Source organism: Notechis scutatus, chromosome Z, assembly GCF_049901735.1.
Source record: "Notechis scutatus isolate UNSWTSFEM ecotype Mainland chromosome Z, rNotScu1.2, whole genome shotgun sequence".
Lineage (NCBI taxonomy): Eukaryota > Metazoa > Chordata > Lepidosauria > Squamata > Elapidae > Notechis > Notechis scutatus.
In genome coordinates, this window is record NC_142025.1 from 19742995 (window position 1) to 19760456 (window position 17462).

Sequence of the window (17462 nt, forward strand, 5' to 3'; positions counted from 1 at the left end):
GTGCAGGAGGCTAGTCTGGCTGGAGCTCCTGCAGTCTATCAGTGGAGCCATCAGGAAGCCCCAGTGTGCATCTGTGTTGCTGATGCTTTCATGAGTTTGGGGCAAAGACTCCCAGAGCAATAATGGAATTGACGCTCCTGTTGTGGACAAAGCAGAAGTTTACGATCTTCTGGAAAGATAGGGAACTATATGGTGTCCTTTGTGCAGCAGCGTTAGGCAAGCAGCACTTTGCTAAACTGGTTTTAGAAGCACAATTGGTTCAAGGAGATATTCTGATACCATCTCAATGGCTCCATCACCTTCCGTAATGCATTTATTTGTTAGATTTCTATCCCACTTTTCTCTAGGAGCATTAAACACTTCTCTCTCCTGTTTTCCCATGGATAGATGAGGCTGAGGGAGATTCCATCCATGGACCCCAGCCCACCTAAGTCCCAAGCCCAGCACCTGATCTACTGCACGGTAATGGCATATACTGTATGACCCTTTCCCAAACATGGAGTGTGCGTGTATGGAATCTTTGAGATACACCATTAAGTGTGGCTTCTACTTGTATACATCAAAGGAAGCAAAGCCCACCATTCTCAACCTAGACAAATTACTAACACAACATGCAACAGCCATTTTAGGAAGTCAGGTCTTTCTGCTGTAGCTTTGTGTCTCTCATCAGCAGAATGTTGCATCAAAATGTCAGTGCTGTGGATCAGATAGAAGGCAGCCCTCTGAACCCCAAACATCCCAAATTGTGCTGTATCTTTTTTTGTTTGTTTGTTTGTTTGTTTGATAGTAGAATGGTTTTTGGCATGGAGAGAAAAACAAGGTCTACCATTTCCACCCCTATCAGTCCCAGTAACAACATTGGAAACATTGGAAATATTCCCTGCTGCCCTTAGAAACCAATAAAAAGATAAGTTGCCCACCTCTGCCCTAGCACACTGTCAGAGAGTAAAATATAAGGACGCACACAATTACAGAAAAGTTTATAAAGGCCATTAGCTGCCTTTAAGAGCACTCCAATCTACTTTCTCAGAAGTAAGTCATGCTGACTCAGAATGCATTCTTTTACAGACCTTACTCATTAGGCGGGCATGAAGGTGGTTAAGCTAACATAGACCTTTGCCACAACCAGGCAAGTTTTATTTTTATTTTTATTTACTGATTGATTTGATTTATCAATCGCTTACAAGATAATAGATATAAGTATAAACATGAGTAAGAATACAGAAAATAGGTACGAATAAATGGGGACAATAGGACAGGGAAGGTAGGCATGATTGTACACTTATGCACGTCCCTTACAGATCTCTTAGGAATGGGGTGAGGTTAATAGTAGATAGTTTAAATTACTAGCTTTATCACTACAATTATTATTTAGATGATGCAGGCTAGTTCCCTGGAATGTTCCTTGCAAGCTAGCAAACCAGATACTGCTCCATAACAGTTAAATGCATTGTTTTATTATTTGTTGAGCTTAACTGTTGTTTATTGTACATGGCATATGATAGACCAACATTGCATGATTAAGCTGGTGAAAGAGTTGCTGAATCTTACAGTGAAAACAGCCCGGGTGAAGAACTCCTATATTTATTTCCATGTACAAAAGAACACTATTGAGTATCTGGACAAGAGGGATGATCTCCTGGGAAAGAGACTTTTGTCTTCTGCTGGACAGAGAGGGGGGGTGAGAGAGGGGGCAGAGGGAGAGGGAGGGAGAGAGAAGGAAAGAAGGAAGGGAAAAGAGAGAGAGAGAGAGGAAGGAGAGAAGGGAGGAAGGGAGGAAGAGAGGGAGAGGGAGGGAGGGAGGGAGGGAGGAAGGAAGGAAGGAAGGAAGGAAGGAAGGAAGGAAGGAAGGAAGGAAGGAACTCTGTAAATGGAGAGAGGCCAATTCCACATTATAGCCTAAGCTGCTTTCTTCCCAATGAAAGCAAATCTTGAAAATTAATCTTTCAAAGTGACAAACCAGTCACCATGGGACATGAATAGGCTTCTCTTTGCTACCAAGAAAAAAACTGAATTCCAGGCTTAGGTCAATCGTAAAATGTAGGTTTAGTCACCTTCCCAACATAGAAATTTTCAATTTAATAGCTAAGCAGAATTTCATGGAAGCAAAGGCCTATTTGTATCTTATCTCCATCTTTATGAGGTCAAACTTTGCAAATTCTTTCTGGTAGTTCATGGCTTAAAAGATTCTCATGCCAGGCTTCATATTGTCAAAACAATGACTGTAAGGTTTTCTAACTGTTATTATTGTGGCCTTGTTTGTTTTGGGTTTTGTGGTGATAGGGAACTTTTGCATTTTGTTTCTATATCCTCTACTGATTTTGGGTTTTTGGAAGGCCTGGAGGAACGTTGTGCATGGAGTCGCGATGGGTCGGATACGACTTCGCAACTAACAACAACAAAAGTCTCCAAACAGCTAACTAACTAGGCCTAAAATTAAAATATCCCAATACAGGATGCATGTAGATATTAGTTTTCAACATTATGTGAGCAATGCAGGAAGGAGCTATAATTTAACCCTTGTCATGCTGCAAAAATAGAATGAAATTCAGCTCAAACATTTGCTTGCTATGCCAATGTGATTTTTGAATCTGACTGAAATCCAAAAGGCATATGAAATGCTTCAATATTAACTGCATGAAATTGTGTTGCAGAAGTGATTAAAGTATTATATCAAAAGTTTTACACATTGCTAAGCAATTTGTGTCTTGTATTGCAACTTTAAGACTTTTATATTCACTTTATTAATATTTATTATTTGATACAGTTTGTCCTCACTTATTGGCCACAATTGGAACTGGCAACTCACTAAACATCACAGTCAGTAAGTGAAAAATTATGTATCTGCTCCAGACTTAAGATTTTCTCTTCCATTTCCATTGTTAAGTGAATCAGTTTGGTTGTTAAGTGAGACATCATGTGACTGTTACTTACAATTTCCTACCTGCACTCTCCATTAATTCTACATGAGTTCCTGTATTGTATTTATGACTTTTCTCTAAGATTCTTAGAGGGAGAACATAAAATCTTGGCCCCATATTAGTCCAGATCCCTCATTAGGAGAAGAGATATCTAAACATCCACATATTTTCACCAATTTTTGGTCATTTTGATAAACAGAACTTTTTTTTTGAATTTCTTTCTGAGAAGAAAATTTATGTGAAATTGTCCTAGGGTGGACATCAGTCCTTTGGCCAGTCCTTTTGGGACATCAGTCCTTTTCTTTCACTGGAGATTGGATTAGAGATAGCAAGCAAGAGATTTATTTCAGTATTTCTCAATCTGGGCAATTTGAAGATGTGTGGACTTCAATTCCCAGAATTCCCCAGTCAGCTATGCTATGAACTTCAACTCCCAGAATTCTGCCCAGATTGAAAAACACTGATTTATTTTGTTTCTCTATCTCTGGTCTGATTTCCTCTTACCGGAACATACTTGGGCCTTTAGCCTACTTCCTGCAAAAAAAAAAAAAAAAATCTTTCTCTTCCCTCACAACTAGGCTAGACACAGCAAAAATGGAGGTTTTCAATTACATTTGGCACTTTCTTCATAAACTTTCCTTTCTGGTGTATCTTAAAGCATCTGTTTTTAGATGTTTTAACGGACGTGATTCTATTTGTGCATCTATATTTTGCTGAAGCTGGAACAGAATGATTTAGAATTGTCCTAAAAGACTCCATGAGAAACAGTGGTTTAATTTACATTGGTGATCAAGGGGGGAAATCCTAATCAAAAGAACTGTTTTGCAATAACTGAAGCAGAAAATAAGTCGCTCCTCACTGAAAGTCTTTAAACAGAAGCTGGATGGCCAGTTTTTAAAGTTGTTGTAGTAGTGGGTTCCTGCACTGAGTAAGTTCTTCCAACCCTTACATGCTCTGATGCAATGTATGAACTAAAAGATTCCAATAACAGGTAAAATTTTCCCTGCAGTGATAAGATGGCCAAAAAATACAGATAGTCCTTGACTTACAACCATAATAGAGTCTGCCCATTACAGTCATAAATCATGACAGTCATAATACAGGTCATCATCAAAACAGGCACTTTCCATTGGCAAGACGACTGGCACAGATGTTTACAGACATATCCGCAGGGTTCATATTATCCTATGTGGTGGACATGCCCAAAGGCAAAAAAATATTGGACAAAAAATACATATATGGACAGAAAAAATGGTAAAGCAGCTCATAGGTCTAAAACCAGAAATATTTTTGCTAGGTATCTTACCAGTAAAATACAATAAAGGGAATGCATATTTAATTTTATTCGTGTTAACAGCAGCTAGAATTATGTTTGCACAACAGTGGAAAAATGAAATGATCCCTACAGAGGAAAATGTAATTTTAAAAATTAGAATGTGCAGAAATTGATAGATTAACACTCAAAATTAAGGAGAAGCAAGAAACTGAATATTTTCTAACATGGGATTTGTTTTATCAATGGCTAACTAGCAGAAATAGAAGTTAGAAAAGCATAAGAAAAGGATTAATTACATGAGGAAGGTTTAATAAAATGGATAAGCAAATACTATTATTATTATGTGATCATCATTAACGTTATGAATATTATTGTTATTATTATGACTACTACTTCTTAAAATTAACTATAACCAGACAACACACTGTTTATGTAGACATTGAAATGTTTATGGTTAATAAAAAAAATTAAACATATTTTTAAATATATTTTTATTTTATTTTTAATATAAAATAAAACATATTTTATAATCTTCTTTCTGGTGTTCATTAGGTGAACCAACATGAATGCTAAGTGAATCTTGAGTCATTAAGCTAATGCCAGTTAAATGTTAGCTACAGCAAATTTTTGCTGAAAACTAGAACTTTGTTTTTAACCAAAAACATTTTAATTTTTAAATAGCTATTAGACCCATAATAGCAGACCCCTACTTTTACCCCTACACATCTTGCTCCCTCCCTGCCACCCTTTAATTCATATTGCTGTACTTTCATTGTTTTTTATTGTTTCATTTTTTAAATTATTTTTACATTTACAATTTTTAAATTTTTTTACATTTTACTATTTAATGACTAATTTAATTTAAATAAATAAAAATAAATAAAATTGTCATCATGTGACCATGGGACGCTGCAAACAGTCATAAATGTGGACTGGTTAACAAGTGTCTGAAATGCAATAATGTGTCATGCCCCTGTTAGAATCTGACTCCAAGTTAGAGGAGGAACAGCCGACAGGGAATGGGAGGTTGTGGAAGAAACTGGGGAAGGCACAGGCCGGCTGGGCATTCAGAGGAAGACCCAGGCCCATCCCCTCTTCATCCTAGGGTATGCAAGGAGGAGCGGATAAGGGAGGAATGTGAATGGTGTGGTCTATGAGGGAGGAAAGGGCCTTGATCCCCTTCATGGGCTGCAGCTCTGAGGACTGTTTAAAAGGACAAACTGTGCATGGGCCAGTGCTGGAAGCAAAGCGTGAAAATATTTCTAGTTTGTCAGTTCTTATCTGAGTCTGGCATCCTTCCCAGTGTATTTCACTATCTGTGGACGTCTTCAAGCCCTTATCCTGCTTTGTCTCATTAATTACTTCAGTGTGGTTTGTGTTGTTTTTTTCTGTTTATAATTTATATGTATTTTTAGTTTCAACGGAAGTTCTTCCTTTTTGCAACTGTTTGTGGGGAGTTTTTTTTCTCCAGTCAATGATAATTGGACATTTCAAGCCAAGTTGAAGGAATTAAAGGGACTTCGCCTGTCTTTGTGACTTTGTTGCTTTTGTCTCCTACCCTGGGTCATCATATCATGTATGCCAAGAAATGTGGCTGTCAGAACTTTAAAACCGGTTATAAGTATCTTTTGGGAGGGTCTGTTGTAACTTTGAATGGTTGCTCAGTGATAAATCAAGGATGTACCTGTATGCGATTAGCTTGTCTTTCATTGTTCAACCATTTTCCCATCTCCCTAGGCCCCTGGCCTCCTAAAAAAAGACATTGTGAATGAACAGAGGAAGGGAAACGGAGCCCTTATATTATGTGAGATTCATCTTTTCAGATCAGGAAAACAGTCGTGTCAGGAAACTTTGCAACAGGAAACTTTGCAACATCATGGTAGCCATTTCCACTACCTCCAGATGTGCCACTAGGTCAGGGGTGTCAAACTCAACGCCCACTGGCCAGATCCAGCTGATGGGATGCTTAGATGTGGCCTGTGGGGCCACCCTGGAAACAGCAAAAGGACCGGCCCACGGTGCCTCTGCCAGTAAAAAAGGAGCTTGGGACAGCTGTGCGCAGCCCACCTGGGCTCCATTTTCACTGGTAGAGGGCTGCAGGATGTTGAGCTGCCCATCGGCCATCCCGGCCATGCCCACACACCCCTGAGGTCAAACACAACCCTGATGCTGCCCTCAATGAAATTGAGTTTGACACCACTGTGCTAGGAGAAACTCAAAAATCCTTTTCAAGCACACTGAGTAAAGTAGACTATCAGAAGGTCCTTTGCAGGGATGCAAAACATTGAGAAGTTGCTTAGCTTGAATAAAAGTCTCTTCCCATTACACGCAACCAATGAACCAATGTCTTTCCAGAGGCTTGGGATATTTATCTGAGATAGTGAGTGTCCAGCAAAATTGAACCTTGAAGCTAAGATAAGTATTTTCTTTCATACATGGGTCTGATATGTGGATAAGTGATTATATTAGACTGGGTAAAATGGCCTGCCTCGTCTTTCCAAGGCATCTAAATTTGGTCTCTTTAAATAGAATGCACCGCACTTTTATAGATTACATATGTATTCCTAGCGGCTTACTGACAGTTCAGCCGAGTTGGGGGCAAAGATATCAACTACCCTGCAAACTCAGTAGCAGGTTAGCCTTTGAAGCTTTTGTTTGACAGGGATGCAGTTATCACTGACCTTGACAGAAAACATTTCAGAGTACACACAGAGCGGCATTCAGGGTCTGTGCACACAAGCTTGCCTTCCGTAACCTCAGAAACACAAGCAGAGCAGAATTATGGTAAGTGTATAAACAATGAGGTCACAAGGTTAATGTCTACTTAAGCCATTCCTGAAAATACCCATCAAACAGGAAAACTGGCAGATTGAATGGAGGTCCCCTTAGAACAAGATCAAGACAAACAAATCAAACAAAAGTTTGATACCCCTTCTTGGAGAACTGATCAAAAATATATACCTATTTTTTCATTTTAAATTGTTAAGGATTACTATAACAGCCCAAGAATCTTTAATCTATTTTTATTTACTTCTAAATTGCTTCAAATCAATAGAAAAGGAAGGCCTGTTCAGATGTTGTATTTTAATAAAATAGATTTGGCTGAACTGTCAACAGCTAGAGGGTATATGAAATTAGCATTGGGCTAATGTCTGTAACTCGATCTGGAATTGGCATAATTGCTGGCTTTCCCAAAAACTCTTAACAGTGGAGAAGAAACTTGCTTGGTTCATATTTAAATGCAAACTAACTACATTTTTCAACCAACACAGGAATCAAAGAAGAAATTACCTTTAATATTCCCTCTTCAATTTTTGTAATGCAATTTATTCATCCAAGGAGGAAGCCTGCAGAAACATGCATAATGTTCTGAAAATAATGTGCAAAACCACATTAGACTGGGAAGTATTTGCGCAAAAAAAAGGACATTCATTAGACAAAATTGCAAACAAAAATATGTCTGGAAGAAAATGATTCCAAATACTATTTATTTATTTTTGAATGCTTTCAAGCCGCTTCAGTCATTCAATGCCCATTGTGTGTTTCAATGAGAGCAGAACAAACCAAACTGAGAATCCAAATGGACCGATTGGATTATCTCTAGACATAGTCCCGGCTTCCCAATGCTGCTCCCTCCCAAGCATGTAATTTTGGTGCCTTGAAAGGTCACCTCAACAAAATATGTCAACAAAGATATGTGTCATTCTCTTCAAGCCTTATTGATGAGAGAAACCAAAAAGTCCAAAAATTCCTGACTGGAAGGTTCTAGTTGGAAAAGAAAGAAACAAATATGGCTTATCGTCTAGTAGAAGTAAGCACGCATCTTATTTAAATGTTTGCGTGATGGAAATAGCTAACATTGCTTTCATCATCTGGGTTTGTTTGTCTATGTGATTTGTCATGGCCCTCACGATCAATGTGAATCAACCCCCAGTTGACTAAAAGTACATGTTGCAAGGATAGCTAGAGCTGTATTTCCAAGCTTGGTACCAGGACAATGTAATAATATTCTCCAGCAGGGTTTCAAAATGTGTGCAACAAAGAGTTTTAAATAATTAAAGACTTCAGGGAAGGTTGGAGTCAGAACCATGAAACGTGTCCCCAACACATACACACACACACAAACACACACACGGTATTCACTGGTCCAACAAACCTAGAAACGCAAAATATGTAGCAGTCTTTATCAAAATATGTAGCAGTTTCAAAGAGATAGACGTGTGCTTTAAAGAAAGAAAGAAAGCTCCAGTCGCTCTCCCCTCTGTCTCCTGCAAAGGGATATAAATTCTTATCTAGAAGCTGCTCATGTCTAACTGCCCAGTTTTCCCAGAACAGTTTACTTTGGCTTTGCCTCTCTCATTAAATGATGAGATCATAGGAAACGCCATCTTATCACTTTGCCTTCTATTTACATTTTTCCTAATGCTTTGGCTTTTTCCATCCAGTCTTCCCCCTCCTTCTCCTTCACTCCAAAAACAGGGGGAGTCATGTCAGACTCATCCATGGCCTCATGCATCACTTGGGAACCCCATCCTGTGCCTGGCACACTGATACCCTGCCCCTCTCTGCAGATACAGAGCAAAGCAAAGGCTCCACTCCTGTGGCAGGAACCAAAATGCAGAGTGTTTGTCCCTTTAGCCCAGTTTGGCCAACTCTGATGGGCACCCTGGCAAGCAGAGCTTGCCATTTCTGTGAAACTACTACCCAACCACAATTTCAATAGGGACATGCTTGAGGCTGAACCTTCAGGTTGAAGGCTCTAATTCTGAGCTAGAGGGTCTCTCTTCCCTTAGGAGGAATCTAATAAATTCCCCCCATCTATTATCAAAAGCAATGAGTTCAGGACCCGATATACACACACTTCTTGGTGATTTCAATCTACCTCATATTGACTGGACCCTAAATGACTGTACAACTGAAATCATACACACAACCTTCTATAATGCTATTACAAATCTGGGACTGGAACAACTAGTAACCAACAACACTAGACTAAACAACTGCCTCGATCTCATCTTCTGCAATAGTTTGAATTTAATTTACGGAATACAAACTAAAGAACCCTTTTCCAGTAGTGACCACAATATGATTGACTTTTGTCTCAACATACGTCCACACAAAAATCACCACAATGATGTAATCCCCAGTTGTAACTTCAAAAAGACAACTATGATCTTATAGACAACGATCTCTCATCCCTTGATTGGCAATCTCTATTCACTGGATGCAATACTGTTGAAGACCATTACAACATATTTTTACTTGAAGTCAAAAGAGTCATCAAACTATATGTTCCAACAACAACTCCCAAAACAAAACAAAAAGCAGATTACCCATATCAATAAGGAAACTTCAATCCAAAAAGAGATCACTCTGGCGGAAAAACAAATCTGGTCACGTTGCCAATTTCAAAAACCGATACAAAAATTTATGCCACCAGATAAAGACCGAATGCACCAATTATCACATTAAACAAGAGGAAAACCTTCTAAGCACCAATTCCACCCGTGCTTTTTACAATTTTGTAAACAACAAACTAAAAGACTCAAGGTCCATCCCTCCCTTGATAGGACCTGATGGTAAAGACTGCAACGACGACACCATTAAATCCAACATCTTTAACACATTCTTCGGCTCAGTATTTGTAAACAGCAATGGATCATGCCCAGTATTTCCTAGCCGCACCACAGATAACAACAATGATCTAATACATATCGATTTCACAGAAGACAATGTTGAAAAATCACTACGCAATCTAAAACCATCTCTATCTATTGGACCGGATGGAATATGTGCCTACTTCTTAAGAAAGCTATCCACTGCCATAGCCAAACCTCTAAGCATAATCTTTGAAAAATCTTTCAGAACCAGCTCCTTGCCTAACCTATGGTCACAAGCCACAGTCATCCCCATCTTAAAAAAGGGAGACCCAAGCCTAGTTGAAAATTACAGGCCAATCTCCTTATGCTGCGTCACCTGTAAAGTCATGGAATCAATTATTAACCAATCCATTATCCTCCACTTAGAGACAAACAACCTACTCTCCAATAAACAATTTGGTTTCAGAAAAAAACTATCCTGTAATCTGCAACTCTTACACTGCAAAAACATATGGACGACACAACTCGACCAGGGCAAAGCAATAGACGCAATCTACATAGACTTCTGTAAAGCCTTTGATTCAGTGGTACACGACAAACTACTCCTAAAAATAAAATCCTATGGTATCTCTGGACAACTGAATAACTGGACAGAAGCATTCCTGTCAAACAGACAACAAATGGTCAAAATCGGGAGCGTCCTATCAAATCCAGTACCTGTCAATAGTGGTGTCCCCCAGGGCAGTGTTCTAGGACCAACTCTCTTCATACTCTACATAAATGACCTCTGCGATCATATTAAGAGCAATTGCGTTCTTTTCGCTGATGATGTAAAGCTGTTCAATACCACAGACAATACTGCTACCCTTCAAAAAGATCTCGACTATGTATCTGAATGGTCAAACAAATGGCAACTTCAAATCTCAACAAATAAATTCTCTGTCTTACATATTGGCAAAAAAAATCAGAAAATAAAATACAAGCTGAATAGTCAAGAACTTGTTGATGACCCAAGCTCTGTAAAGGACCTTGGAATACTCACCTCTAATGATCTAAGTGCTAGAGCCCACTGCAACTACATAGCCAAAAAGGCATTAAGAGTTGTTAACCTAATCCCACGTAGCTTTTTCTCTGGTAATATCACACTACTAACCAGAGCATACAAAACATTTGCTAGACCAATACTCAAATACAGTTCATCAGTCTGGAACCCTCATTACATATCTGATATTAGCACAATCGAGAAAGTCCAGAAATATTTCACAAGGAGAGTTCTCCACTCTTCTACTCGTTGTAGAATACCTTATGCCACCAGACTTGAAATTCTAGAACTAGAAAACCTTGAATTACGCCGTCTTCGGTCTGACTTAAGCATGGTATATAAAATCATACATTGCAATGTCCTACCTGTCAATGAATACTTCAGCTTCAACCATAACAACACAAGAGCACACAATAGATACAAACTCAAAGTAAACCGCACCAAACTTGATTGCAGGAAATACGACTTCAGCAACAGAGTGGTCAACGTCTGGAATACTCTACCCGACTCTGTAGTCTCTTCCCCAAACCCCAAAAACTTTAACCTTAGACTGTCTACTATTGACCTCACCCCTTCCTAAGAGGTCTGTAGGGGGCGCATAAGTGCACCAACGTGCCTACCGTCCCTGTCCTATTGTTTCTCTTATTCTTTTATTTTTTTTATATGTACCCATTTCATGTATTCACAACTATGTATACGCTTATACTTATTATCTTGTAAACAATTGGCAAATCAAATAAATAAATAAATAAAATAAATAAACACTATTCAAACTGCGCTTCAGATTAGTAAGTTATACCATCCCAGCCACTCATGCCTTATTCTGCAAAATAAAGCATGATTTAGCATTTTGCAAGAATCAGCACTTGATTCTTGCAAAATGCTAAATCATTGTTACAGATTTAGTCTGGACAAACAAAGATGCTGAATACACAAAGGCCTTTCCAGTTTTCACTAATGTGTTGCACTAGGTTCTCAATTTATAATTGATCTCTTAGAGCCAAAGTTATAACAGATCCCCACAAAAGCTAACTACATCTTGATTTCAAAGTTACAACAGTTGCGTGCATACACCCTCAGTAGCATGATCGCATCTGTGGCACTTGGCAACAAGTTCACTTTTATGGCTGTTGGCAATGTTCTAGGGCCACATGACTACAATTTTGAATTTTGTTTTCTGGTTTTCAGCAATTATTTCTGGCAAAAAATCACCCATTGGGAAAATGAATTTACTTAACAGCTGCAGCACTCACATAACAACTGCCACAAAAAATGTTTTAAAATATGGGTCTGGTCACATGATATCCATTTAACAACCACAATATCTAATGACCATAATTCTGGACCCAGTTACGATTGTAAGTCAAAGACTACCTGTAGCAAAGGAAGGCGCCTGGTTGCTTGCAAATTCAAAGGAGAGAAGAGAAGAGAAGAGAAGAGAAGAGAAGAGAAGAGAAGAGAAGAGAAGAGAAGAGTTGAGTTGGAAGGGACCTTGGCAGTCTTCTAGTCCAAACCCCTCCTTAGGCAGGAAACCCTGCACCACTTCAGACAAATAGTCATCTGATCTCTTCTTTAAAACTTCCAGTGTTGGAGCATTCACAACTACTCCCAAAGTAGAGCTAAATCAGACTGATATGGCAAATTCAGATAAGATTCAGAACGACTAACAGAAGTAGGGTCCACAATAGATTTTCGAATCTAGTGATTCAGACTCACCTTCTGAAGAGGTTTGTAATAGAGGAGAGATATCTCATGCTTTCTCTCCTCCTCTTCATTCTATATTGACTTGCTCTGGACAGAAGAGAGACAGAGTACAAATTATTGAGGAGGAATTAATGCTGATGTGCTTAAGTTTTGCTTAGATAATGGAATTCAACAAAAACTGAAAGGCTACAAAATGGCCCATCTCTGCTATAAGAAGATATCTGGACTAAATTAACACTTCTCAAAATATTCACCTGGTGGAATGGGAAAGGTCCCTCAACTACTTCTCCTTAGCAAGCAGTGATTTGCACAGAGAATTAAATAACTCTGAATCAGGCCAAGTTTGAGTTTTCTTCCCTGCTTCTGACTGCATCCACTGTTTGTTTACAAGACGGCAAGGCCTTTCAAGTATGTGTATCTTGGCCAAAGTTGTATTTTCCATTATGGAACTAGTTCAGAGCTGCCCAGGTTGAACAGTTGCAACACGAGCATGGAACATGGCTGGGTGGGGAATTTGGGGAGCTGAAGTCCATACAATTTAAAGTTGCTGAGATTGAAAAACATTGATGTAGACCCCCCAAGTCTTCAGTTTGTTGAGCCTGACAGAGATTTCAAATTGTTTCTATCCTCCAAACACTTACTATATGAAAATAATTTAATAAATACTACTTAAACTATTTGTACTTATAATAATAATAACAGTGAATAGTCTCATCAACTCTTGGAGAGCTGATTTAGACCTAGCCCTATTGACACACCAAAAGGAAATGAATATAGAACTGTAACTGTTTTTATTGTAAACTTGGGGGGGGGTTGTAAGTGGTGGTTCTGAACCGTTTGATGAGGTTTGCCATTTGCGTATACTTCTCTCAAAGACATTAAATCTGTTTATTGGACCATGGAGATTTCCAGCAGGAGGAAAAAATAATTATAATAAAGCACATTATATAAATCAAGAGAGAATCCTGTAGTTATGGGGTTTTTTCCAGACACTGACATTATGAACATTGTTGGACTTTTTTATTTCAAGAAAAAAAATGGTGTTGAGAAGATCTGTAAATAAGGCTTTATTGACATTGCAGTAAAACATGGTACTTCAGATTAGCTTAGATCATACAGAGTAAATTAATTTTTACCAGAGGAGCCATGGAAGTCCAGCTCAGCCTATAAACCCTTAATCAGTTTGGGCTTTAAATACCTAAGCAAATACTTTTAGACTGTACAAATAACTGTAAGAGCTTTTACAATCGCAGTTGACTATCTAGATGGCCTGGCTGGCAGACTTACTGACGGAGAGAGACATTCCACAAGCCGTAGACTCTAGGAAAAGATAATTTGGCGGGTAGGTATAAATGAAGACACACACACACACACACACACACACACACACAAGCTTCTGCAGATTTGGATGAGCCCCAGAATCACATCAGGAGTTGCCAGCAAATTACAATTCTTGGGTAGGGTTCACAGGTGCTGTTAAACGATCGTGTTGTTTGCTTGATTATGGATCCATACAGGTAGCCATAGACTTCATTACTACTTAACTTAGCAACTGTTTAAAGTATTTACCGCTCAGATTTGAGGTTCTGGCAGTTCCCTCCCTTCTGGATCACATGACCTCTCTTCAGACGCTTAGCAACTGTAATGCATTTATAGCAGTGGTGGGATTCAAAAAAAATTACTACAAGTTCTGTGGGTGTGGCTTGGTGGACATGGCTGGGGAAGGATACTGCAAAATCCCCATTCCCTCCTCACCCCACTAACCTGCTTTCCAGCTCTGTTCTCCAGCACAGGGCAACAAAAGAAGACGCAGCCAATCAGCTAAGATGGGTGTAGGACTAGTCAGAGGTGGTACTTGTTGGTTCTCCAAACTACTCAAAATTTCCGCTATCGGTTCTCCAGAACTGGCCAAAACCTGCTGAATACAACCTCTGATTTATAGCCATTTGTAGCATTCCAGGATTACATAATCACATGATGTTTTGCCAAAAACTTGAAATTACTTCCGGTTTTCAGAAAAACTAGCCCCTTAGCAGACATTGCGTAGTGTAAGAGATGACCAGGCTGAAGGAAGGGGTCAACTGCAACATCATTTTGGAGTCCTTTCACACCATGAAATATCCAGCCCTCTTTGAATTCCTCTTACCTACTGCCAACTTGCGTTGGCTGCTAGTATTTGAGATTCTTGAGGAGAGATAGCATAGAATAAACTTGTACTCATTTGAACAACCCCTGCTCCTTTCTTGCACCCAACACCTTAATGATTGCAATTTTGGCTTAATGACCACTATGGCAAAGATCGTAAACTTGGGTTGGTCATGTTTACAACCATCATGACTATGGCTATAAGGGGTAGGATCCATTGTGATTGTAACTTGAGGATGTACATGTACAGTATCTTCTGTGAACTCAGCCACTGTGATTTGCACGCCATGATGAAAACTGAGCTATTCCAACTGAGTATTAGTTTGGGGGATTTAATCTTGCTTAATTTTCTTGGATCTCCCAAAATTTATAATTCAGAGACTGTGGAAGAGGACAATCTTTGACAGGACACACTACTTTCTAATAAAATTATAATCCCCATAGTTCCCCATGAAACCTCTGGATACCAGCCTGCTTAATACTGAGGTGAAAACAGCACAGAAATATTACCTTCATTAAAAATCCCCCAGCAAATTTAAGCAAAGGCAGCTCAGACTGTTCATGATTATGCAAATTATCCCTATTTCCCTGTGGAATTACCCCCTTCCCTTAAATGCCTTAGAGTTAAAATGCAATGTGGCTTTTTGTTATTGTTTTAAGGAATCGGCTTCTCTGTTTCAGAAACAGGCACAAATCTTTCTGAAGATGAGAGAAAAAGAATTAAGCTGCCTTTAAAGAAAAAAACAAAAACAAAACAAAAAAAACCCCACAATCAGCATCAGTTGCAGGCCCTGCTGATGGAAAACCCATAGGCAGTTTAATCCAAGTTAATTGAGTAGCTCCTTCTTCTGTCAAGTGTGTTCTGCATTCATAGGTCATTAATACAGATTTTTCACCAGTCTGCTAGAGATACCTGTTGCCTTCCATCTTCCCCCGCTTCCCTCTAACATTTTACCCTATTTATAGTGCTGCCTTTGCCAATTACAGGTTAGCTTTCTATCATCTGACTCTACTGTTACCAGTTAGCTACTTACTTACTTACTTACTTACTTACTTACTTACTTACTTACTTACTTACTTACTTACTTATGAATCATGGTGGAGCAGTGTTTAGAATGCAGTACTGCCGACTACTTCTGCTAACTGCCAGCTGCCAGAAGACAACTCTGGTAACAGCATGTACATCTTCTCAGATTGGCTTTCATAGTTTTAAAACAAAGACTACATCAAGTGTATTTACTCTGTGCAAATAAGAGATATCTTTTTTGGAATCCTTCAGAAGACAAAATCCAATGTTCCATCTGCAAAGGTTTTTTTTTTTTTTTGGACTAATGACTGTAGGCTTCTCTCTCACTCCCATATAAAGTGCTCCTGTCCAGCAGAACCCAACAGCCTTTAAAAAAAATCCTAGCAATTTTAAGGACAAAATTTATATATAAAGCAAAATATATATAAAGCAAAAAAGAAGTGATCACACAAATTCCAGCTTTCCATGCCCTCCGTACATGCCCCAGTGGACTAGTGAAAGTATTCTGTCATTACTGAGATCCGGCTGTCGCATCTTCTCACAGGTCATGCAACAGTTCTCAAGACCTGTGACGGGCACCATGCATTCCAAGTCTAGCTTAGCCATTTGTCCTTTTTTGGAATGATGTCCATGGAAGCTGTAGTGCAACCGCGAGAGCATCTGTTGCCGCTGGTCTTGCAGTTGCTTATTTTCACTTCTGAGCATGCGCAATGCGAGCATGATGAGAAGCACCAAGATCAGTCCACCTGCGATGGGGACAGCAATGACAGCAGCCCTGAACCACAATTCTTTTGAAGAGGTAAGTTCCTGAACTTTAGTGAGGAGGTTTCGGCTGTTGTCGTGTTGGTATCTGCTCCCTTGTCCTGCAAAGAAAGAAGGGGGTGAGGGGTGGAGAGAAGAAGCCACAATGCTAAATATTCTAGAAAAATGCCATCATTACTCCCCATCATTTGAAATCATAGGTATTAAAGGAGATCCTTGATTTTTTATAGTAATGGAGACAACACACTACCAGCCTCAAGTTGTAAAGCAAACCATTATAAGACCCTGCTTTTTGCAGCAAATGTGGTGGTCATTAAATGAACCTATTGTTTTCAAGCCAGAAGTAAATCATAAAAGAAGAATCATAAACTGTGATTTGTTGTCATAGAAATAGCTAGTTTATATTATTATGAGCTATCGTGGCACAGTGGTTAGTGTGCGGTACTGCAGGCTACTTCTGTTGAATGCCTGTCTCGAATCTCACCAGGCTCAAGGTTGACTCAGCCTTCCATCCTTCCTGAGGTGGGTAAAATGAGGACCCAGACTGTTGGGGGAAATTTGCTGATTCTGTAAAGCATTTATAGAGGGCTATAAAGCACTGTGAAGTGCTATTAATAGCGCTAATAAGTGCTATTGCTATTTATTTATTCATTTATTATTTCCCACCTTTATTATTTTTATAAATAATTCCTAAGGTGGGACTAAAACTCAGTGTCTCCTGGCAATTCGCTCTCATGTCTGAAGTAGGACTAAAACTCTGTCTCCTGGTTTCCAGTATGGTGCCTTCACCACAAGGCAAAGGAGGCCCATGTAAGTAGGCTTCATAAATTAATCAAATAAAAGCATAATTCTCTGGATGTGCCTTTCAATGTATCTTTATAGCAATAGCGCTTAGACTTATATACCTCTCCACAGTGATTTATGGCCCGCTCTAAGCGGTTTACAGAGTCAGCATATTGCCCCCAACAATCTGGATCCTCATTTT

At 39.1% G+C, this 17462-nt stretch overlaps 1 pseudogene; it reads right to left on the minus strand.

Annotated features, from left to right (window-relative positions):
- Positions 1 to 15848: 15848 nt before the first annotated feature.
- LOC113414976 (BMP and activin membrane-bound inhibitor homolog pseudogene) lies at positions 15849 to 16648 on the minus strand (annotated as a pseudogene).
- Between the last annotated feature and the right edge of the window lie 814 nt (positions 16649 to 17462).